The sequence below is a fragment of the Lissotriton helveticus genome, chromosome 2_2, assembly GCF_964261635.1.
Source record: "Lissotriton helveticus chromosome 2_2, aLisHel1.1, whole genome shotgun sequence".
Lineage (NCBI taxonomy): Eukaryota > Metazoa > Chordata > Amphibia > Caudata > Salamandridae > Lissotriton > Lissotriton helveticus.
The window spans coordinates 142559535-142582804 of record NC_136060.1 but is presented as its reverse complement, the minus strand read 5'-3'; the positions used below and the strand labels follow the sequence as shown (position 1 = coordinate 142582804).

General features: G+C 45.7%; 1 protein-coding gene across 3 annotated transcripts in view; it reads right to left on the bottom strand.

Annotated features, from left to right (window-relative positions):
• CORIN (corin, serine peptidase) overlaps window positions 1-23270 on the bottom strand; it is a 1859037-nt gene that overhangs the window by 1710007 nt on the left and 125760 nt on the right. The window lies entirely within an intron of this gene.

Sequence of the window (23270 nt, the reverse complement as noted above, 5' to 3'; positions counted from 1 at the left end):
GATCTCCCATCTGCCCTCCCAGGCGCCTTTCTATTCTCGCCCGTGCTACACGCTCCGGACAAATTCAAACATTGAAACTTTGCGACCGCCACACATATTACAAGACTTTTCTGGAACTCAATTGCTTTTACTTTGGGCTTTTGTTCCGGGGCAACCTTTATCAGTGGATCTGGTGTAAGAAAGCAATGTCACTCTGACATTTTCTGGAAATGAATGTGAATGCGATTCTCTTAGAAAAGCCGAAGTTCTTTCGCATCTGTTGCATGGCAATCAATACATATTGTATGTACATTTTCTTGCGTAACTGCAGTTATTCAGACACCGGATATTCGTGAAAGAATAAAGTATGTATATCAGAATAAGGGCAATTTATTGTTCTTAGTGGACACTGAAATAGCAGACCACGCATTTCTGTTTAGCCAAGTTTATTACATTATATGACTTTGAGCGAAATAAAAAAACACATGTACATCGAACGTTATTAAATACAACACATGTTTACGTAAATTAGTATTTCCTGCTTTTAGCTATCGCTGAAATAAAAGTCAGTACAATTTATCTGGTTTTTAGCAGTAAGAGCATTAAAAATAGCCCAAGATAGTGTCCCTAAATTAATTTTTAAAAAGTGCAGTTTAATTAAAAGCAGACGATGGCTGTCCATGAAACGGTAATCCACAGGGTTTCTTCCAATTTGTGAAGTTTGATTTCGGGCCTCGTTTTATCTTAAAATATAAACTATATTTTTACTCAAATCCGTTCATTTTATTAGGTGTTTCTAGTGAAACACTAAGGAATATATGTTGCTTTGTTGTTTCAAACAGTGCACCCTGTGAAATGGTCGTCAGTGAAATAGTACATTATCGGCTTTGTTCTGGTTTGTGCCATTCACTTTTCGGTGACAGTTGTCAGTGGAACAATACACTCTATTTGGTTACAGTGGGTGCAGGTTATGGTTGCTATCAGGGTATTTCGACAGTATCTTGGTGCTGAGAGGCAGTAAGAGTGTGTAAAATACAACTCAAGAATCCTAACCAAGAAACAGGACAGGTCTTCCTACCTCTCTGTGTGCACTGAAAAGGCCCTGACATGTCCTGACACATTTAGCTGCTGGTATTCTGATTCTCACATTTTGGTTGGCAATGAAACATATAAACAATTCGTGCACGTAATTGTTATATATTAGTTAGTGAAAACAAAAAAACTAAATATTTTGCTTAAATTCGTGCAGTTTATTATTAGGCGAAGACGTCAGTCAACTAAGAAATTACATTTTGGTGCGATTAGTGCGGTTTATGATGAGGTGTTGGGTGCCAGTGAAAAAAAATAATATTCATTTTGCTGCCATGTGTGCAGTTTATACAGAGGAGGTAGCTGCCACTGCAGTATTAAACTATATTTCATGTACAATTATTTCAGTGGGTGCTCAGTTGAGGTGTTACTAGTGAAACAGTAAATTGACTTTTGTATACATTTTGTGCAGTTTAGGAGGTGTGTGTTCTCAAGCAAAAAGCTAAATATTGTGCAACAGTTAGTGGTGTTGGATGGTTGTTACTGAAGCAATAACATGTATTTTATACATTAGAGCAGTTCAATACTTGGTCTTGGTATACACCCAATATGCTTTTTGGGTTTCGCCTGCCGAAGGCTGCGCTCTGCGCAGCTTTTCGGCGCAGGTGAAATCCTATGTTGACCATAAGGACTTCGGGGACGTCCCCCGGCTCTCATTGGCTAGCTCCATAAATGGAGGCTAGCCATTGAGTGCCGGATCTGTCCGTCAAGGCCGGACCAGATTCGGGGGCGTTCCCGAGATTTTTTCCCAGGGCGGAGTTACGTTTTTTCCCGTTCCCTCCCCTTTCACTGAAAGTCTGTCCATTCCCGCCCCCTCCGTGTGCCTTTCCGCCCCCCCTCGCTGTCCTGTGCACGTTTCCCACCGTCCGTGTCCTCTCCCGCCCCCTCCCGCCGTCCGTGTCCTCTCCCGCCCCCTCCCGCCGTCCGTGTCCTCTCCCGCCCCCTCCCGCCGTCCGTGTCCTCTCCCGCCCCCCTCCCGCATACTGGCCTATAGCGCTAACAAATTATGCATACAAGACACATAATAGTTAGGCAGGTTTGTTCCAGTTTTTTTATTTATTAGAATGATCCTAGAGCAACGCCTGTAGCGTCCGCCAAGCTATATACCACCGTTTGAGAGAGCACTATAAAAAGTTAACACACATTTATGTAACATTCATTTCGATTTGTATTGTAGATCTGCTCTCGGTTAAATTAAAACAAGTTGGAAAATACGTTGTGATTCTATGATTAAGACTACTGTAAAGATAAAGCTGGGCTTCTAGATTGTCAGTTTCTATTTCCGTGTTTCACATGCCAGTAAAAACACCCTTGAACGTGGGTGTAGCCCCAGCCTGCCGCAGACTATCGCTGCAAAACGCCCATGCAGCTTATGACCGGCTCTATAGCGAAGCAGCCACTGTTAGTCTCCACTGCCATCACACTGTTAGTCTCCACTGCCATCACAGGAGCTAACACTGAATCCATTCAATGGACAGAGGTACTTACTAATGTCATATGGCATCTTCCCGGTGACTGCTCTCTGCTAGGGTTCGGCGGAGGATCTGTCAGCCGTAGCTCCTGACAGGCAGTGGATGGTGCGCCTGCTACCAAGCTTCTCCTCAAACCCGGAAGAAGGCGGCGGGCTCGCGACTCTCCGTAGGCTGTTACCATATATAGTCAACTCGGTGCCTAGTTTCCAGCGGCCGCCCTTCCCTCGGAGCCAGCGCTGCTGCCTGCAGAAGGAACTGGCAGAAGCAACGTCAGGAGACCTGGCCAGTGAGCAGCCAGGGAAATGAGGAAGAGGCGCTGGAATAGAAACATAGAGAGGAGGACGACGACGAGCCGGTCTCAACAGTACGGGAAGCTGGTGGCCATGTTGGAACTTATCATTTTCTACTTTACTGGGCACAGAATGAGTTCGAATCGTAAAATAAAAGAGATAAGATGCAATGTTGGACATTTCCTTTCAGTTTTGTTGTGTTTTCATTCTACCACAACACAGTCGCCCTATTAATACATTTCAAGTATTCCCTTTCTAGTTAGATGAACTTACATAGTTCGATGAAACAGTTACTTTTTACTATAATAATTAAAAGACACAAACGTATGTCACTTTAAAGTGAATCCTGTTTAAGATGGCCGTCCTGTGTTCAAATCACATTGCGAGTCTTGCCTACATACACACATCGCCACTGCTACAATAATTAGTATGAGTCAGGTGTAGGTGTGGCTCCGATTTTAGGGTGTGGTTCCTTGTAGGAAAGATTTGAACACCTATTAAATACACTGAACAAGCAGCGTAAGTGTTACGTTTTTTCCCGTTCCCTCCCCTTTCACTGAAAGTCTGTCCATTCCCGCCCCCCCTCGCTGTCCTGTGCACGTTTCCCGCCGTCCGTGTCCTCTCCCGCCCCCTCCCGCCGTCCGTGTCCTCTCCCGCCCCGAATGACGGGAGAGAGGGGAGAACCAAGGAAGGAAGAACAAGCATTTACAATGCAACGGTTTCGCCTTTGGAAAAGTTAGAGCTATTGGCAATGTAAAGGACAATGCCATTTATTTATCTGTTTTCAAAACCAACACATAAATACAAATGTTGTCATTTACAATGCCAATAGCTCAAACTTTTCCAAAGGCGAAACCGTTGCATTGTAAATGCTTGTTATATTTCGTTCTCAGTCATACAAAAAGGTGTAATGTCCACTTCCACTGAAATATGTAGCCCAATTTTCTGATCATTTGGTCATTCCACAGCATGGCTACTTATTAAAATTATGGAGAAAGGGCTACTCGTTATCCAAGGGTATGTGTGTCTGCTTCTTTACTGAGTTAACCAACAAAAGTGCTAGATCAGGCACTGCATTTTAAAAACAAAACTTAACATTTAGTATAACTGAAGTGCTGCTGTTTTTCGCCTTGTACACTGTTAGAAATTTCGAAAAACTGAATTATTTCCCATTATTTATTTCACAATACTCTTTGGTTCGCAATGTATTTGTGTTCAAACCCGTTTGCCATGTCTGAATTGTATTAATTTGATTGTGTTTATAACCATTGGTAAATTGATCAAATACATCTAAAACGACTAAAAGGGTTTTTGATGTCTACATGAAAACAATTTAAAATGCAAATAAAAAAACTAAAAAAGATGATCAAGAAAATGTCTAAAGTAAATTGTCAAAAGTTGAATGTCCTGTACATACGGGCAATGAAGGCAAAGCCTATATCCCTCAAGTACAGAAATAAATGTTTGGAATGGCCCTTTGTTGTGACCATCCCTGTTACAGAAATCGGAACACAATCAGTGTAATAGTGTGATGCATCAATAAAATCAGCAATGATTGCATTGCTGCAACCAGACCTCCTTTCGCTGAGACAGGGAAATGTGCTTGTTTATTATGGGCACAAGAGAGACACGAGTTAAAAATGATTTAGCGGAAATAGCGATTTATTTGTAGGGGTGCATTCTAATCACACTCGTATAGCACACTCGCATATATTCTTATGTTGTATTAACATTAGGTATTAAAAAATTTAAATGTATTAATCCGAAATGTTATGTGCTTAGGCCATTGAAAAGTAAAACAGAGAATTAACATGGAAAAGGAATGTAACTAGCAGAAAACATTAACGTGAAGAATTTGTGTTGTGAACTGACAATTATTCATATTCTAAATGTGTTTATTAGTCGTCTCATTTTACATGTGGGTAAATGCATCAATTGAATGTGCAAATTCATAGAGCTTATAGGATGCTTTCTTGTGTTAGCTGAATTTCATAGGCCTGAAATGCAATTCCCTAGAAACTTTCACTTTAGAATTAACATGTGTGCTGTGGAATTTGTTCTTTTTCACGTTTTATGTAGCAGGTGAAAGAAGCAATTTGTTAGTTAGAAGAATGTCTGTAATAGTCAGGCACGGAGAGAAGAAGTTACAATCCAGCGGCTTGAGTCGATAAAGGAAGGTCTTTGTGCTTCACGCAGGAGAAGGCCTGGGAACCAAGGACAAATTGTTTCAAGGAAAGAACACCATTGTCCCATGGTAAAGTACCTTTAAGTTTGTACCCAGAGCAAATGGCGTGACCCGCAATGGATCTTGGCGAGGATACCTGTGAATAATGTATTGTTAGGAGTAGGGAAAATGCCCACTTCTTCTTCTTCTGCCTTCGCAGAGAGAGCATCTGAGACCAAGCTCTGTCTCTATAGCTTTATACTATCGGACCCATTGATGGTGGAGAGACTTCGTAGGAAGACTCCACATGCTGACACCTTTTATTCATTTTTCGAAGATGCTTTAGTAGGGATGTCCCTTTAGAGTTAGTGTAGGGATAGATTCATTCTGTCTATTCATCCATCCTCCATTCAGGGAAACTTGGACTCATGCTTTCTGATCCTCTGCATTTTACTTCTTGAATTAATTGTATAGTTTATGCTACATCGTCTTAGTTGCATACGCAGATTTGACTTTATGCTAATTTTGCTGTCGTTTTACACTCTTGTCTTGAGGAGTCTTTATGTTCAGTTATTTTTGGCTTTGGAATAAATCAACTAACCTTACGTAGTTGTCGGTTGTTACTTTGTGTCCAAGAGAATTCTTGTTTAATTGATTGGTAGAAATAAATAATTTTCTCTACGCTTACATGCTGCTGAAAAGAACCATTGGATTGGATCTCGTGAATAGGTCCAGAACTTATAGGCACGGCCCTTTCAAGGGTAAGTACAGCCACACAATTTATATTTTACAACTGGGCAGCAGGTCTTTTTTGTTTCAATTAGCAGTGTTTATCATCAGTTTGAAGAGCAATTCCCCAAACCCCAACGCAAGGCATGGTGGCTGGGTGGGTGTCCCCCCACCCCCACCCCCCAGTTGCAATGAGAGTTCTTCAGAAAATATGGTGAAGTTCAGCAGCATCAAAACGGAGCCATATAAACTTGCAAAAAAGAGAAGGGGAAGGGGTGCATGCCGAAAAGTAAACTAACCCTCTCCTCTGGGAGAGGATGTAACTGCAGACTGTGAACCAGATTCGTGTCTCAGAGTTGGTTCAACATCCTGCGGCTCCTCCGTTAAGACAGAGGACAGCCGCCCCACTGATTTCTGAGCAGTGAATAAAGGAAAAATAAAATGCTAATAAATCATGTTATAATTTTTATTTTTCCTTGTTATGTCCAGTATGCCGATTCAAAGGCGGGCTGGCCATCCTGATTGACACTGGGAAACCGAGTGGTACGGACTGATACAAGACATGCACACTTAGGTTTCTCCAACCCAACTGTATTCCACACCCAGATGGAGAAACAGCACAAACTCCCTGTGTCTAAGCGAGCATCAAACCAGCCTGCTCAGGCAATCCTCTATGCTGCTCTTATGCTAGCTAGTCTCAGGGACTGCTGGGAGCAGAGGAGCAAGAGGCGGCCAGCAGCATAGGGTGAGTCTTTTAATTATTTATTTTTAACACCTGCACCACTCCAGCACTCCCCGTAACCCTTGCACCTGCCTCACCACTTTTAATTTGTATTGGCCGCCACTGGATTTTGGGCAAACAAATTCATCTCCCGGTTCCTAACAAACAACAACCAATTTAATGTCACCTTGCATAATGTAACTAGTGCTCTAAGCCCCTTTTAAGATTTGTTTTATTTACAAGGGATTTTGCAAGCACCACACAAGCACTATGTAGGTGCAACCTAAAAATGACAAGCTGATTGATGATTAGTCCCCGAAAAAAATGAGTTTACCAAAGCCCGGTTAGGTTTGGATAACATTTGGCAGGATTATAGATTATGGTGTGCAGATGATCCTTTTAGGAATGGAGGTAAGACGAGTAAGTATGTTTTACTGCGCTATATGCAGAGGAGCAGGGATTATATGATTGGCTATGACTGCAGCTATGATGGTTTCGGTGCAATTTGACTGTGCTCTGGGTTAGGGCATAAAATACAGGTAAGTAGAAGGTTTTATGATTTTCCCTACCTATTATTACTTAGTTAGAGTTGTTAAAGGTAGGAGAAATAAGTATAATGTTTTATACATTTAAACATATACAGCCATGTACGGACTTGCATTGGTTGGTAAAGCTGAATAAACACAAGGCCGAACAAATTGCTGCTTTGTCTTATATTTCACACCATTTTCTACAACCCCACCTAATTTTATTGTCATCCGTATACCACTCCATTCCAAGCTACTGCACTCTACTAGACTCCACTGCACATCACAGCACTCTATGCCACTACACTATAAACTATTTCAATCTGCAGTGTACAATACTCCATTCTATGCCACTCCATTGTAAGCTATGACATTGGATGTAATTCCACTCTACGCCACTCCACTATATGCTATTCCACTCTAGCCTACTCTGTTGCTCGAATTTTAATTGACCCTGAAAAACCAAAAGACAAGAGGCATTTGGCAAAACAGGAAAAGTTGGTTTAATTAAACACATCAGCCAGGAGCACAGTTACAGAAGAGGGGCTAAGGACTGTTTCAAAGTACAATTAATCTGGGCAAGTTTTTATACATTCCTTTGGGTATCATAAAGTGCTTCAGACTATCCTTTTTTGGTAAAAGAATGAGTCTTTTCTTTGAAGTTGTAAATAAGGCCCCTGATACTAAATGCAGGTGGGCCTCGATCTTGCATGGACACAATGGGGGCCAGTAGGTAACCTGTCCAGTTTTCCAGAATGAGGGGAGTGTGATCACTGCATGTACAGTGTGTGCTGTGTCCTGACTTGCTATGTGTTTGTAACTTCATGTGGCATCTGGTGTTTTGGGAATGCGCACACTCCTCCGGAGTTGTGTGCTTTAATAGCACCAATCTCCCTGGAGCATTGTGGTTTTCTATGCTTATTTGGGGGTCTGCCACGAGTTTTCTGTTCACGTGTTTGTCTGCCCACCTGTGACATGTCAATCAGTAATCCCAGGTCTACGTCGCAGAGCCTACCTGACCCTAAGTTGGGGTTGATGGAGAGTTTACGTTGGGCAAGTTTGCTAATAGTGATGCAAATTCATTCTTGTATGTGAGTGTATCATTATAAACATTGGCATTGATTTTATACAACAACAAAATTAAATTGATGCTCAGTTTTATTGGTTTTTTTTTAACAAACTGTACACCCAGTCATCACATGAATTTATAACATCTTTGCCGCATAGGTTGTTTTCAACTGCTTCTGTTACATTACATTACATCATAAACGTTCCTCCACATCTGGGCCTTTACTGCACACCCTTAGCCTAACAGGCCCAACTATTTGCCCCCTATCGAGCTTACCCTACTGTGCCTACTTATCAAACCTAGCCTACCTATCATAACCAATCTACTTATGGGATCTCTTTTAAGTTCTTAAGGTACTGCAGCTTGCTATAGAAAGCATGTGTGCCAATTCCCATAGATCTCTAATAACGGCACTACAGGTCAGTAAAGTGCTAATTGCACTTCGGAAGCATGTACTTGCACTTGTGACTTAATGTGACCCATAAGTAAAATCGTGGGAATCTGTGTAAGACTGTGGGATTTTGAATGAGGTTTGCAAATAGAGGGTCCAGCTACATTTTCTCTAAGGTTCCTCGTGTCAAATGTTTCTTCCACCCTCCTCATGCAACTCCATTGCGTAAAAAGAGGTGCAAGGCATTAGATGTGCACTTCTTTAATGCTGCTGCAATGTAATTGCAGTCTCATTTTCATGTTTTCCCATTCTACAGATGTCTCTGTGTCCTCTCTTTGTTGATAAATATACCGGGTAATAGCCCCTTTCTTGTAGCCATTATTAATTTGTGCCAGTAGCTACCACCGGCACTTACTTCATGGGACCAGGACTCTTTGCCCACTCCATCTCGCTCTCGTTCCAGCCTGCAGCTATCTTCCTTTGCCTGCAGAGTATGTGACAGCAGGTTCTGTCCTTCCTTTCCACATGGATTCTTAGAAGAAGGACCACCAATGCTGATTTCTTTCTACCAGTCAGTGTACACAATACAATGGAAGTATGACTGTTGCTCTCCCTTCCTGATGATATGCATACTGCTCTATGGCAAGCCTAAGGCTGGTCAGCTGTAAAAGGCATAGTGGCTCCGAGAGTAATTTAACCAGAATTTGGTACCTAAAACCTGAACATTCCTCAAACATAGAAGTAGCACTACAAGTTTGCAATGACCAAGTGGCGTAAAATTACAACTGACAATGAGTCAAGCACTACTCATTTTTCGACAATGCAACACATGAAAAGTTGCCTCCCTGAACATTCTGTCGACTCTGTTTCAACACCGGAACATGTGCTATATTTGATTAATTTTTACTAGAAAGGTGATAAAATACTGGGGCTATCCCAGCAAACCCTGTCTGTCTGTCACCTTATCCGGGAGTAATCGTACTGCAACTGGAGTCGGACACCTGTACTAAAAGAAGGTAAGGTCTGGCTTCCCACCCCCATTCCATCCTCGCTCAGCGGTGGGCTTCGCCTCCTGGAGCTTCGATCCAAAGCAGCATGTAATCCCTGAGACAAAAATATGGGGACCAGCACTTTTGCATTTTACAAATTAAGCACTGCTTCTGCTAAAAGCCAGAGATTAGGTTCCAATAAAAAGCTTAAAGTCTATCCGCTGAGATGGGAAACGGAATTATAAATTAATAACTGATCCAGGACTACAAACATTCTTTACTAACAACTGATTCCCAGAAGTCTTAAACTTTCAATGAGTTACTTTCAATTAATGTGTACGTAAATTCTCAAGCCCTTTGTAATGTGGCAGCTAGAAAGCTTTAGTGTTTGCATCTTCAGAGGAATTCGATAGAGGGTGTGGACAAGAAAGTACAAGTATTAGTTTATTTTTAATTGGAATAAAACTGCTTCTGGGAGCCTCCGAGTGAGTTTTTTGGCAACATCTTGCTCTCCCAGCGTGGAGAGGAACACTTATCTGAGATGCAGTCAACACAATACAAACCCACCGGCCCCAAACACGAATTTTATATCGTAATACGTGCAGCCTTCTTGTTATTCACCCGTCTTGCCCTGTCTTCCTTGATGAATGGGCTGTATTTTATTGTACTGTTAGCACAGTAGCCTACTTCTCCTTGGCATGGCTATTGTTCATGCAGAGCCCTCGACAATGCCCATTGTCTACTGCAGAAAAAATGCTTGCAGCATTCCGACAGGCTAAAGCGTGGGATTAAGAAAGCCTCGCAGAGGATAAAAACAAAAGACAAAGAGAAGAAGAATTAGTTATGCATTGTTAAAGAAACCACTCGGCTCCTCTTGCCCTAATGTCAACCCCTTTGCTTTTGCTCCGCTTCGTTTTTGACAAGTGGGCTCTGATGCCAGTAATTTTGGCTCAATCTACACGTCCTTCTATAAATAGATATTACCTTTCACCCATGTACAACCCACCGAGGTAAAATGGGTGGGTTGAACATGGGTGAAAGGAAATATCTATAACCTTCTGGTCTATACATGGAGATCTTAATTTGATTAAAAAGCACTTTTTTATGGTATTTCTGGCATGCTGGTCCACAGCCTCTAAAGCTTGTCCTACTTTTCAAATTACACTTATCTACCTGTATGTTGGCCTTCGCACAGACATTTATCAGTTGCTGCCAGTCAGATCCTTGTACGGTACGCATCTGCATGCATTATTTTTATGATCTTCCGGGCGGCAGGTACTTATTGTCCTGCAAACTGAAAAGTATGTGTAACGTTTGATCAAACTTCTAAGAAATTAGTTTGCTGAGACCTAATGTTTCTAATTATTCTAGAGGATAATATATTTTATTGCTATCTCTAATGAAAAAAGTTGTGTCTGTGTTTGACTTAATTGAAGGTATCCATGTGTTAACTGACTTTCCTGACAAGGTCTATTGGAATTTTTCAACTAGTTATGCCAGGGTGGTCTCTTAACTTTTAATTATCCAACAGGTCAACCCTTTGTCTTTACAGGGCACTAAAACATCAATCAGAGCATGCTCCAAGCCCAAAATCATGGTCCCTCCCCCTGTTCTTACTTGCCCTTTGAGTCAATGGGGGAGGGAAGAAAACAACAGCATTCTTGCTTTCCAGCAAAGTTCTCAGCCATTTAGAAAATTCAAGGATGTGTGCCAATCTGAAACAAATTTCCTGTGATATAATTTAAACCACACCATGTAAAATGGAAAATTGGTAAGCTCTGTAAAAGATAACAAAAAGCCTGCTATAGTTTGCCTACTATGTCTACTGAGACCGGATCCAAAAGTAGAATAGAGGAGGCAGCAGCAGTTTAAAAACGCCAAACCATACAGAAAAAAAGTTAAAGAGCTATGGGCTTTGAAAAGCCTCTTATGAAAACTCGGACAGTTCTCGTTTAGTTAGCCTGTGTTCATTCCTTGCCAATGGGCTTTCCTTGATCTCTAATAGTAAGTGTGTAGATCCTAGAACACATGAAAAAATGGTGATATCAAGGCGCCCACTCTGTAGGATAACATGTTTTTTTGTGTATGTTAACGGATACATAATTACAATAAGGCCCCTTACAGTGTAAGCTTATTGTTTACAAAGATGGGGGATTAATGCTAACATGGGGATAGAGCTGACGTAATTTGTGCCATGTTAGTTTAGTTTTGCAGAAGACTTGATGTCTCCAAACTGTATTTTATTTTGAAAATATGAGATTAAATCAGCGATTAACAGTATATAAAAACTCCAGGATTTGACCATTGATTAAGAGAGATCTTCGCGCTTGAATTATCGCCAGAGGTCATGCCAGATTGCCTAGCCAGCTACTCTCTGTCTGAGAGTTTAGTTGATAAACCACACAGAAGGTGTCCATCACCGAGATCACATATTTGGTTTCCCTGGCATAACTCTGATAAAGAATAGCTAAAATCAGCTATTCAAAGATTTGATTTAAAAAAATACATTCTAAGAAACTCAAAAGGCAGGATTACTGTTTAGAACTTTAGCTGCAATTTAGCCTAGCACTTAGAAATAGCTTTAAGGTGTTGGATATAAGATGCTCGCTAAAATGTTAGAAATATTCATCTTGTTTTTGCTGACCATTATATGCCTAATTACATTTATATTTGCATTTTGTGTGGTTATTGTTCATGTTCTATACACTAGTCCTATCTTGGAGCGTGTTGTTTATTGTCACTGTTTCCCTGTACTCCTGTCTCTAAGAGACCTATCAGAAAGGGAATGGTGGGGTTAGACCCCTGCTTCAGTTTTCTGGAGACACAGATCTGTCTCATCTCCTGGAAACTGAGAGCTGCATATCTTGAAGTGACCTGTGGAGGGTCAACACTGACCAGGGGAGTCTCAGTAGAATCTCCCTGGGTAGACATGCTTTTCTAGTGAGGTGTAAGTGGTGCACTTACCTACACTATGTGTTTGCCTACTGATCCCTTGCTAGAGTTGTAGTTTAGGGTATGCTAGGCCCTAGGAGCTACAACAGCTGGTTCAGTAGAACTCAGAGTATTCTAAGCTAAGTTATATGTACCTTTAGTACTTATGTGATCTTTCACAAGATATTCTTAGGGCATGTGTGGTAAAACAACAGCAAGCTCAAATCCCAACCGCTGCTCACCAATGTGAGAAGTTGGCCTGATGTGCAGTGTTCACTATTCTAGTGATCACTATATATCAGTCCAAACAACCCTTATTGATGATTGGTTGTAAGTCAACCTTATAGACCAGCTATCCTAGTAGCATGGATACGAGCAGTCTAAGGCTAAGACTCTAGAGGGCGTGTTAAGCCAGCTGTTTTACCATCACATTACCCCTTGAACACCCAGTGAAAGGACACCACACAAGTGTTATGAAGATAAACAATGTATTTATTAGAATCACAACAACCCTGTACTCTTTATGAGGACAGGGTGCTAAGCACCCAACAAAACTCTTATGAAAATACTTAAGTTAGCACGTTATACACAAATGCCCGAGGGGCACGAAAAACCATATACTTTAAAAGTGGAATGCGAAATTACTAGCAGGTAAGTACAGTACTAATAGGCTTTGGAATCGCTAGGACTTGACTATAGAATCGTTAGATTACTTCTAGGAGACCTAGGGGACTCGGGTGCAGAGTGTGCACTCTCACGCGGGATGCGGGACAAAGTCTATGGAAGCTAGTAAAGGCAAAGTTAGTGTTCACGGGCGAACCCGACCTGGTAGGAAGAAAACGACAGTGGATCCTGACCCTAGGATAGTGAGGCTATGCTGGGACACCGAAGTGCCGAAGTTACCTAGCCCAGGGGCTGCAGCTGCATAGGTCTGAAAAGACGTCGGGGATCTCGTTGCCGGACCAGGAGCCTGGAAGAAGGAAGTTGCTGGCAGGCGACCAGTGAAGGAAAGTTCGATGGATCCAAGCCTGGATCAAGGAAGAAGAAAACCTGAAAGCAGAGGGGACCAAGTTCTTGAATCACTAGCCAGTGATTAAGTGGGCACCAGGATGGCACCGGGCGAAGTCACCTCGACTAGGTGAGTGGGCGACGCTGGCTCTGCAGATCTCACGGACCAGGAGGCGTTGTCGGCGACCAGGATGGAGAGGCGAGCTGTCCCACGATGGTTCTTGCTGTCGACGTCGCTGGACCCAGGATTGGGCAACAAGTCTTGGCAAATGCAAGGCCCACGCGGTGGACCTAAAATGGCGTCTTAGCCGGACCAGGAGGGTCCAGGGTACTTCTCCGATGGAGGGAAGCAAGGGCCAGTCTGGAGCAACCAGACTAGCAGCAGTGATGTCGTCGGGCGTCGTTCAGAAGGCCACAAGCCAGCGGGCTAGTAGCCAAACAACGCGGTGAGCAGCAAAAAGCAGAAGGGCCCCACGCAGATCGTGGAGATGCTGGGAGGCTGCACTTCGGTGCTGGAGCTGCTCAGGGTCGGGGCTTCTCGGACCCCAAAGCACTCACCAGGAAATTACTCGGCGGGCTTGTTGTGCAGAAGTCGTGCAGTCTTGAAGATGGCCGGTCCCTTGAGGTCTCGTCACACCCACGAATCTCAGCGTGACTGATGATGTAGGTAGAGGTCAGAGGTGCCAGGGAAGCCGGTTCTCGTCGAGCTGGGCAGTCTTGATCCGGAGGAGAGACTTGCAGCAGACCGCAGTGTTCTTAAGATGGTGCCTGCGGATGCAGGGTGACTACTCCTTAGTCACAAGGGAGAAATCTTAGGAAGAAGTCTTGAGTTCCTTTCGTGGAAAGTAGTTTCAGGATTCAAAGATGATCTGATTTGGAAGGGGGCCAGTTCCTACCTTTATCCTGTAAAAAGGGGCTGGCACGCGACTAAGTCCTGCCCTAGGGGTGGGACTAGGAGGGGGGTGGTTACACCCACTTCCTTGGCGGGCTTTTCCCCAGCACAGGGTCTGGAGTGACCCTGGAACTGGTTCCAGCCAGCCTATGCACAGTGAGCACCGGGGTGCCACGTGCAGTCACCTTCCTCTAAAGCCCTGCCTACCTACAATACACAAAACCCTGTCTGGGATGGTGCTGGCACCGCCCCTGGCAGGAAACCCTTTGTCCTTATCTCCTGCTCTGGGAGGACTCCCAGCAGCAGGAGGGCAGACTTGTGTCTCGGTGGCAGCATCCATTTTGTGGAGCTGAGGCTCTGTTTGACTTTAACCGGGGTTAGGGGTTACATACATGTCGTGTCCCTCTAGAAGGGTGGAATGCTAACCCCGTCGCCAGAATTGGGGAGGGGTTAGTATTCCAATTCGTATGACACCTTACTCGACATGTTTTGATAAAGCGATACCAGAGTTGGCATATAACCGCGAGGATTATAATGCACTTAAGAGTATATGGTATGCGATATCATGGAAACGGCTAAGGGATGGATCCCGAAAGCCGCAGACAGGCTCAGCTCATGCCAGAGCACCATCTCACACGATTCCAAGCACTCTGCCTTCAGGATTGTTAAGGCCTGCCATAGGAGTGACTGATAGGAGATCTGTGTGTCCATTTTAGGGTTAGATATAGGTATACTATATCTAAAGCAAAGGGTGAGTACACCACCTTGCCCCAGCTGTCGTGCAGCCAGTTGTGTCAGTTTAGTTAGTCAGCCCAGGGGTGGCATAATACATGCTTCAGCCCCTGGGAGACTTCTGGGTACACCTCAGCCCTGGGTACAGGGACTTGGAGAGGGCCCAGTGCCAATTCAGTACCTGAGTACAATTTGGATAGAGAGAACAGCTAGGCTGTGGGTCTGATTAGCAGGCCCACAGCCAGGGAAAGTCGTAAACCAGTGCAGCAAAAAGCAAAAATCTGGGTGATCATAGGATTGCAGACCCTACTCTCCTACATGACCCCCCCCCCAAACTTTGGGACAATAAACTAACCTTGACCAGGTGAGTCTTCTTGCTCTAAGTGGAAATACCTGGAGAGCCCATCAGCATTGCTGTGATCAGTACCAGGCCTATGCTCCACTGTAAAATCCATCCCCTGTAGGGAAATGGACCACCTAAGCAGTTTGGGGTTTTCACCCTTCATCTGATTTAGCCACAAGAGGGGCTTATGGTCTGTCTGAATGGTGAAGTGAGTGCCAAACAAGTAGGCCCTCAGCTTCTTCAGGGCCCAGACCACAGCAAAGGCCTCCCTCTCAATAGCTGACCAATTTTTCTCTCTGGGTGTCAACCTCCTACTAATGAAAGCAATAGGCTGATCATTACCATCAAAATTCAGTTGAGACAGAACAGCCCCCACACCCAACTCAGAAGCATCTGTTTGGACAATGAATGGCTTGGAGTAATCTGGACTCTTTAGGATAGGTGCTGTGCACATGGCCTGCTTTAGGTCATTGAATGCTTTCTGACAGCTTGCTGTCCACTGAACTTTCTTTGGCATCTTTTTGCTTGTCAGGTCATTAAGAGGGGTCACTATGGACCCATAATTTCTGACAAACTTCCTATAGTACCCAGTCAGGCCCAAGAAAGCTCGAACCTGAGTCTGGGTGATTGGAGGAGTCCAGTCCTTGATGGCCTGTATCTTACTCTCCAGTGGCTGAACCTGGCCTCCACCCACAAGGTGGCCCAGGTACACAACCTGTGTCTGCCCTATCTGGCACTTTGTGGCCTTGATAGTGAGGCCTGCCTTTTGCAGGGCCTCTAACACTTTCCTCAGGTGGACCAGGTGATCCTCCCAGGTGGAGCTAAAGACAGCAATATCATCAAGATAAGCTGCACAGAAGTCATCCAGCCCAGTGAGGACTTGATTCACCAACCTTTGGAAGGTGGCAGGTGCATTTTTCAGTCCAAAGGGCATTACCACAAATTGATAATGCCCTCCAGGGGTAGAAAATGCTGTCTTGGGTTTGGCCTCCTCAGCTAACCTGATTTGCCAATACCCAGCTGTCAAATCAAATGTACTTAAGAAGTTGGCAGAAGCCAATTTATCTATAAGTTCATCTGCTCTTGGTATTGGGTGGGCATCAGTCTTAGTGACTGCATTGAGGCCTCTGTAGTCTACGCAAAACCTCATCTCTTTCTTACCACCCTGGGTGTGAGGCTTTGGCACTAGAACTACTGGGCTAGCCCAAGGGCTATCTGAGGGCTCAATGACTCCCAGCTCCAACATTTTCTGCACTTCAGTTTTGATGCAGTCTCTAACATGATCAGGCTGTCTGTAGATTTTACTCTTGACAGGCAGACTGTCTCCAGTGTCAACATCATGGGTACACCAATCAGTTTGGCTGGGTGTCAGAGAGAACATATGTCTGTAGGATTGCAGAACTTGCCTGCAATCCTGTTGCTGATGTTCAGTGAGGCTGCCACAAAAGACAACACCATCAACTGATCCATCATCAGGATTCTGAGTGAGCAGGTCTGGGAGAGGGTCACTCTCTTCCTCCTGTCCCTCATCTGTGGCCATGAGCAAGCTCATGTCCTTCCTGTCAACATATGCCTTGAGCCTGTTAACATGGAGCACTCTGAGAGGGCTCCTGGGAGTTCCAAGGTCCACCAAGTAGGTAACCTCTCCCTTTTGCTCAATGATGGTGTGGGGCCCAGACCATTTGTCTTTCAGAGCTGCTGGGGCCACTGGCTCCAGCACCCACACCTTCTGCCCTGGCTGGTACACAGTCAGAACAGCCTTTTGGTCATGCCAAGCTTTTTGAAGTTCTTGGCTGGCCTCAAGGTTTTTAGATGCCTTTTCCATATACTCGGCCATCCTGGAGCGGAGACCAAGTACATAGTCCACTATGTTGGTTGCAGGCTTTTTGAGAGGTCTCTCCCATCCTTCCTTCACCAAACACAGGGGTCCTCTTACAGGATGTCCATACAGAAGCTCAAAAGGGCTGTAGCCAACCCCTTTCTGTGGGACCTCTCTGTAAGCAAACAAGAGGCAGGGGATCAGGACATCCCATCTTCTCCTAAGAGTTTCAGGTAGCCCATGAATCATCCCTTTGAGGGTCCTGTTGAATCTCTCAACAAGCCCATTGCATTGTGGGTGGTAGGGGGTGGTGAACTTGTAGTTCACACCACACTCCTTCCACATTGCAGTCAGATATCCTGACATGAAGTTTGTACCTCTGTCAGAAACGACCTCCTTAGGGAAACCCACTCTGGAGAACACTCCAACTAGGGCTCTTGCCACTACAGGGGCTGTAGTGGTCCTAAGGGGAATAGCTTCAGGATACCTGGTGGCATGATCCACTACCACCAGTATAAACTTGTGCCCTGATGCTGTCTGGGGTTCCATTGGACCAACAATGTCAATCCCCACTCTTTCAAAGGGAACCCCCACCACAGGTAGTGGTATGAGGGGGGCCTTTGTTGTGCCACCTGACTTACCACTGGCTTGGCAAGTGACACAGGAGCGACAAAACTCCTTGGTATTCTCATTCATATGGGGCCAGTGAAAGTGTGAGACAAGCCTGTCCCAAGTCTTTGTCTGACCTAAGTGACCTGCAAGGGGAATCTCATGGGCCAAGGTGAGAAGGAAACCTCTCAGAGACAAGGGGATGACCAGCCTCCTGGTTGCACCAGGCTTGGGGTCTCTTGACTCAGAGTACAGGAGTCCATCTTCCCAGTATACCCTGTGGGCACCTGGGGCATTCCCTGCAGCCTCAGCAGCAGCCTGCTGTCTGAGGGGTTCAAGGGAAGGGCAGCTCAACTGTTCCTTCCCCAGGTCTGCTCTGGAGGGTCCCCCTGAGCCCAGAAACTCAACTTGATCAAGTTCAAGCTCTTTAGGCTCAGTTTCCCTCAGCTCTTCCAGATCAGCCTCCTCAGAGACTTGATCCTCAACCTGGGGCAAGGGGGAAGGCAAAGCCTTACCCTTACTGCTCTTCTTCTTGGAAGGTGTCTGGTCCATCATTTCAGGATCGAGCACCTGTTCAGTGGGGCATTTTCTGGCCTGTGACCTAGTCACAGAAAGCACATGTGCTGGCAAGCCTAACATTTCCATGTGAGTCCTCTGCTCCACTTCTGACCATTGTGATGACTCCAAATCATTGCCCAACAAACAATCAACTGGGAGGTCTGAACTGACTACAACTTTCTTTTGTCCCTTCACTCCACCCCAGGAGAAAGCCACAATTGCCACACTATGACTAGTAGTGACATTGCTGGCATTGGTCACCAGGAAATCAGTACCTGGCATGATCTGTCCAGGGTCCACAAAGTTAGGTGTCACCATGGTGACACTGGCACAAGTGTCCCTATAGGCCTGAGCCATTTTGCCATTTATCAAAGGTGTCTGCCTGTATTTGCCCAAAGTATTGGGACTTATTTCAGGGGTTATATCCATATCCCCTGTACAGACAAGGACAGCCTGAGTGAGTGTGCCAACTAAGTTGTCAGACCCCTCAGTTCCCAAGGTTAACCCAACTAATGCCTTGGGAGGTACACTACCACTACTGACTGTACTAGGGGGTGCAGTTGCCTTAGGGGCTGTAGTGGCAGGAGTTTGTCCTCCTCTTTTGGTGCACTCACTAAACCAGTGAGATTTACTTTTGCAGTACTGGCACCACCTTTTGGACTGGCCTTCTTGAGTCTTCTTCTTCTGGGAAGCCTGACCCCCACCCTCTTTGGTTTGTTGGGGACCTGGTGAAGACTTCTGGTCATTTTGCTCATTCTTAACATTACCCTTCTGGTCTGCTTTCTTCTGACCACCCTGGTTCTGGTTCTGGTTCTGCTTGATCCTTGTCCTGACCCATTTGTCTGCCTTCTTTCCCAATTCTTGGGGAGAGGTCAGATCTGAATCAACAAGGTGCTGGTGCAACAACTGGTTCTGACAATTGTTTAAAATTTGTTCTCTCATCATTAGATTATACAATCCTGTGTAATCTGTAACCTTGCTACCCAGCAACCAGCCCTCCAAAGCCTTAGTGGCACAATCCACAAAGTCAGACCAGTCCTGAGACTGAGTTTTCTGGGTGTCTCTGAACAGCAACCTGTACTGCTCAGTGGTTAAACCAAACCCATCAACCAGTGTATTCTTCAGGACCTGGTAATTGTTAGCATCCTCTACTCTTGTAGTGAGGAGCTTATCTCTACCTTTACCATCAAAGGAGAGCCACAGTATAGCTGCCCACTGACTCTGGGGAATGCACTGCACAGTGCAGGCCCTCTCCAGAGCAGCCATCCATTTCTGGATATCACCCCCTTGCTTAAAGGGGGGCACTATTTTAGTCAGGTGTTTAGTATCTAAACCCTTCTCTCTATCTCTTGGGAGATTGCTGCCACCAGTGGGAGCTAACCCACTCATCTGCTGCTCTCTTGCCAGGGCAAGCTTCTCTTTGGCCAGGGCAATTTCTTCCCTTTCAATCCTCAGTTCAGCTTGTCTCATCCTAGCTTCATGCTCCTTTCTCTGAGGGGAAGTAAATCTCCTCTGTGGAGGATTCCTTCTCCCCTGAGAAGAGGCATTAGAGTGCAGAGATCTATTGGAGTCCCTAGAAAGAGATCTATCTCTCCTAACTCCAAGGTTAGGCCCACTTCGGGTTAGTACTGGGGGTCCCCCAGATCCTAGCCCAAGTAAGTCTAAGTTGGCCCTGGTTAGCCTTCTGACTACCTCAAGACCTTTGTCTACCTCATCCCCAGAGAGTTCCTCCTGATCCTCCTCCTCCTCAACTGCAGTAGCAGTGTTGGGGAGGTCTGGATCCCCAGAGGTCCCCTCTAAGGCTGGCATGTTCTCATGTAACTGAGAAAGCTTTCTGGCATCATATGTCTCTAAGAGACCTATCAGAAAGGGAATGGTGGGGTTAGACCCCTGCTTCAGTTTTCTGGAGACACAGATCTGTCTCATCTCCTGGAAACTGAGAGCTGCATATCTTGAAGTGACCTGTGGAGGGTCAACACTGACCAGGGGAGTCTCAGTAGAATCTCCCTGGGTAGACATGCTTTTCTAGTGAGGTGTAAGTGGTGCACTTACCTACACTATGTGTTTGCCTACTGATCCCTTGCTAGAGTTGTAGTTTAGGGTGTGCTAGGCCCTAGGAGCTACAACAGCTGGTTCAGTAGAACTCAGAGTATTCTAAGCTAAGTTATATGTACCTTTAGTACTTATGTGATCTTTCACAAGATATTCTTAGGGCATGTGTGGTAAAACAACAGCAAGCTCAAATCCCACCGCTGCCACCAATGTGAGAAGTTGGCCTGATGTGCAGTGTTCACTATTCTAGTGATCACTATATATCAGTCCAAACAACCCTTATTGATGATTGGTTGTAAGTCAACCTTATAGACCAGCTATCCTAGTAGCATGGATACGAGCAGTCTAAGGCTAAGACTCTAGAGGGCGTGTTAAGCCAGCTGTTTTACCATCACATTACCCCTTGAACACCCAGTGAAAGGACACCACACAAGTGTTATGAAAATAAACAATGTATTTATTAGAATCACAACAACCCTGTACTCTTTATGAGGACAGGGTGCTAAGCACCCAACAAAACTCTTATGAAAATACTTAAGTTAGCACGTTATACACAAATGCCCGAGGGGCACGAAAAACCATATACTTTAAAAGTGGAATGCGAAATTACTAGCAGGTAAGTACAGTACTAATAGGCTTTGGAATCGCTAGGACTTGACTATAGAATCGTTAGATTACTTCTAGGAGACCTAGGGGACTCGGGTGCAGAGTGTGCACTCTCACGCGGGATGCGGGACAAAGTCTATGGAAGCTAGTAAAGGCAAAGTTAGTGTTCACGGGCGAACCCGACCTGGTAGGAAGAAAACGACAGTGGATCCTGACCCTAGGATAGTGAGGCTATGCTGGGACACCGAAGTGCCGAAGTTACCTAGCCCAGGGGCTGCAGCTGCATAGGTCTGAAAAGACGTCGGGGATCTCGTTGCCGGACCAGGAGCCTGGAAGAAGGAAGTTGCTGGCAGGCGACCAGTGAAGGAAAGTTCGATGGATCCAAGCCTGGATCAAGGAAGAAGAAAACCTGAAAGCAGAGGGGACCAAGTTCTTGAATCACTAGCCAGTGATTAAGTGGGCACCAGGATGGCACCGGGCGAAGTCACCTCGACTAGGTGAGTGGGCGACGCTGGCTCTGCAGATCTCACGGACCAGGAGGCGTTGTCGGCGACCAGGATGGAGAGGCGAGCTGTCCCACGATGGTTCTTGCTGTCGACGTCGCTGGACCCAGGATTGGGCAACAAGTCTTGGCAAATGCAAGGCCCACGCGGTGGACCTAAAATGGCGTCTTAGCCGGACCAGGAGGGTCCAGGGTACTTCTCCGATGGAGGGAAGCAAGGGCCAGTCTGGAGCAACCAGACTAGCAGCAGTGATGTCGTCGGGCGTCGTTCAGAAGGCCACAAGCCAGCGGGCTAGTAGCCAAACAACGCGGTGAGCAGCAAAAAGCAGAAGGGCCCCACGCAGATCGTGGAGATGCTGGGAGGCTGCACTTCGGTGCTGGAGCTGCTCAGGGTCGGGGCTTCTCGGACCCCAAAGCACTCACCAGGAAATTACTCGGCGGGCTTGTTGTGCAGAAGTCGTGCAGTCTTGAAGATGGCCGGTCCCTCGAGGTCTCGTCACACCCACGAATCTCAGCGTGACTGATGATGTAGGTAGAGGTCAGAGGTGCCAGGGAAGCCGGTTCTCGTCGAGCTGGGCAGTCTTGATCCGGAGGAGAGACTTGCAGCAGACCGCAGTGTTCTTAAGATGGTGCCTGCGGATGCAGGGTGACTACTCCTTAGTCACAAGGGAGAAATCTTAGGAAGAAGTCTTGAGTTCCTTTCGTGGAAAGTAGTTTCAGGATTCAAAGATGATCTGATTTGGAAGGGGGCCAGTTCCTACCTTTATCCTGTAAAAAGGGGCTGGCACGCGACTAAGTCCTGCCCTAGGGGTGGGACTAGGAGGGGGGTGGTTACACCCACTTCCTTGGCGGGCTTTTCCCCAGCACAGGGTCTGGAGTGACCCTGGAACTGGTTCCAGCCAGCCTATGCACAGTGAGCACCGGGGTGCCACGTGCAGTCACCTTCCTCTAAAGCCCTGCCTACCTACAATACACAAAACCCTGTCTGGGACGGTGCTGGCACCGCCCCTGGCAGGAAACCCCTTGTCCTTATCTCCTGCTCTGGGAGGACTCCCAGCAGCAGGAGGGCAGACTTGTGTCTCGGTGGCAGCATCCATTTTGTGGAGCTGAGGCTCTGTTTGACTTTAACCGGGGTTAGGGGTTACATACATGTCGTGTCCCTCTAGAAGGGTGGAATGCTAACCCCGTCGCCAGAATTGGCGAGGGGTTAGTATTCCAATTCGTATGACACCTTACTCGACATGTTTTGATAAAGCGATACCAGAGTTGGCATATAACCGCGATGATTATAATGCACTTAAGAGTATATGGTATGCGATATCATGGAAACGGCTAAGGGATGGATCCCGAAAGCCGCAGACAGGCTCAGCTCATGCCAGAGCACCATCTCACACGATTCCAAGCACTCTGCCTTCAGGATTGTTAAGGCCTGCCATAGGAGTGACTGATAGGAGATCTGTGTGTCCATTTTAGGGTTAGATATAGGTATACTATATCTAAAGCAAAGGGTGAGTACACCACCTTGCCCCAGCTGTCGTGCAGCCAGTTGTGTCAGTTTAGTTAGTCAGCCCAGGGGTGGCATAATACATGCTTCAGCCCCTGGGAGACTTCTGGGTACACCTCAGCCCTGGGTACAGGGACTTGGAGAGGGCCCAGTGCCAATTCAGTACCTGAGTACAATTTGGATAGAGAGAACAGCTAGGCTGTGGGTCTGATTAGCAGGCCCACAGCCAGGGAAAGTCGTAAACCAGTGCAGCAAAAAGCAAAAATCTGGGTGATCATAGGATTGCAGACCCTA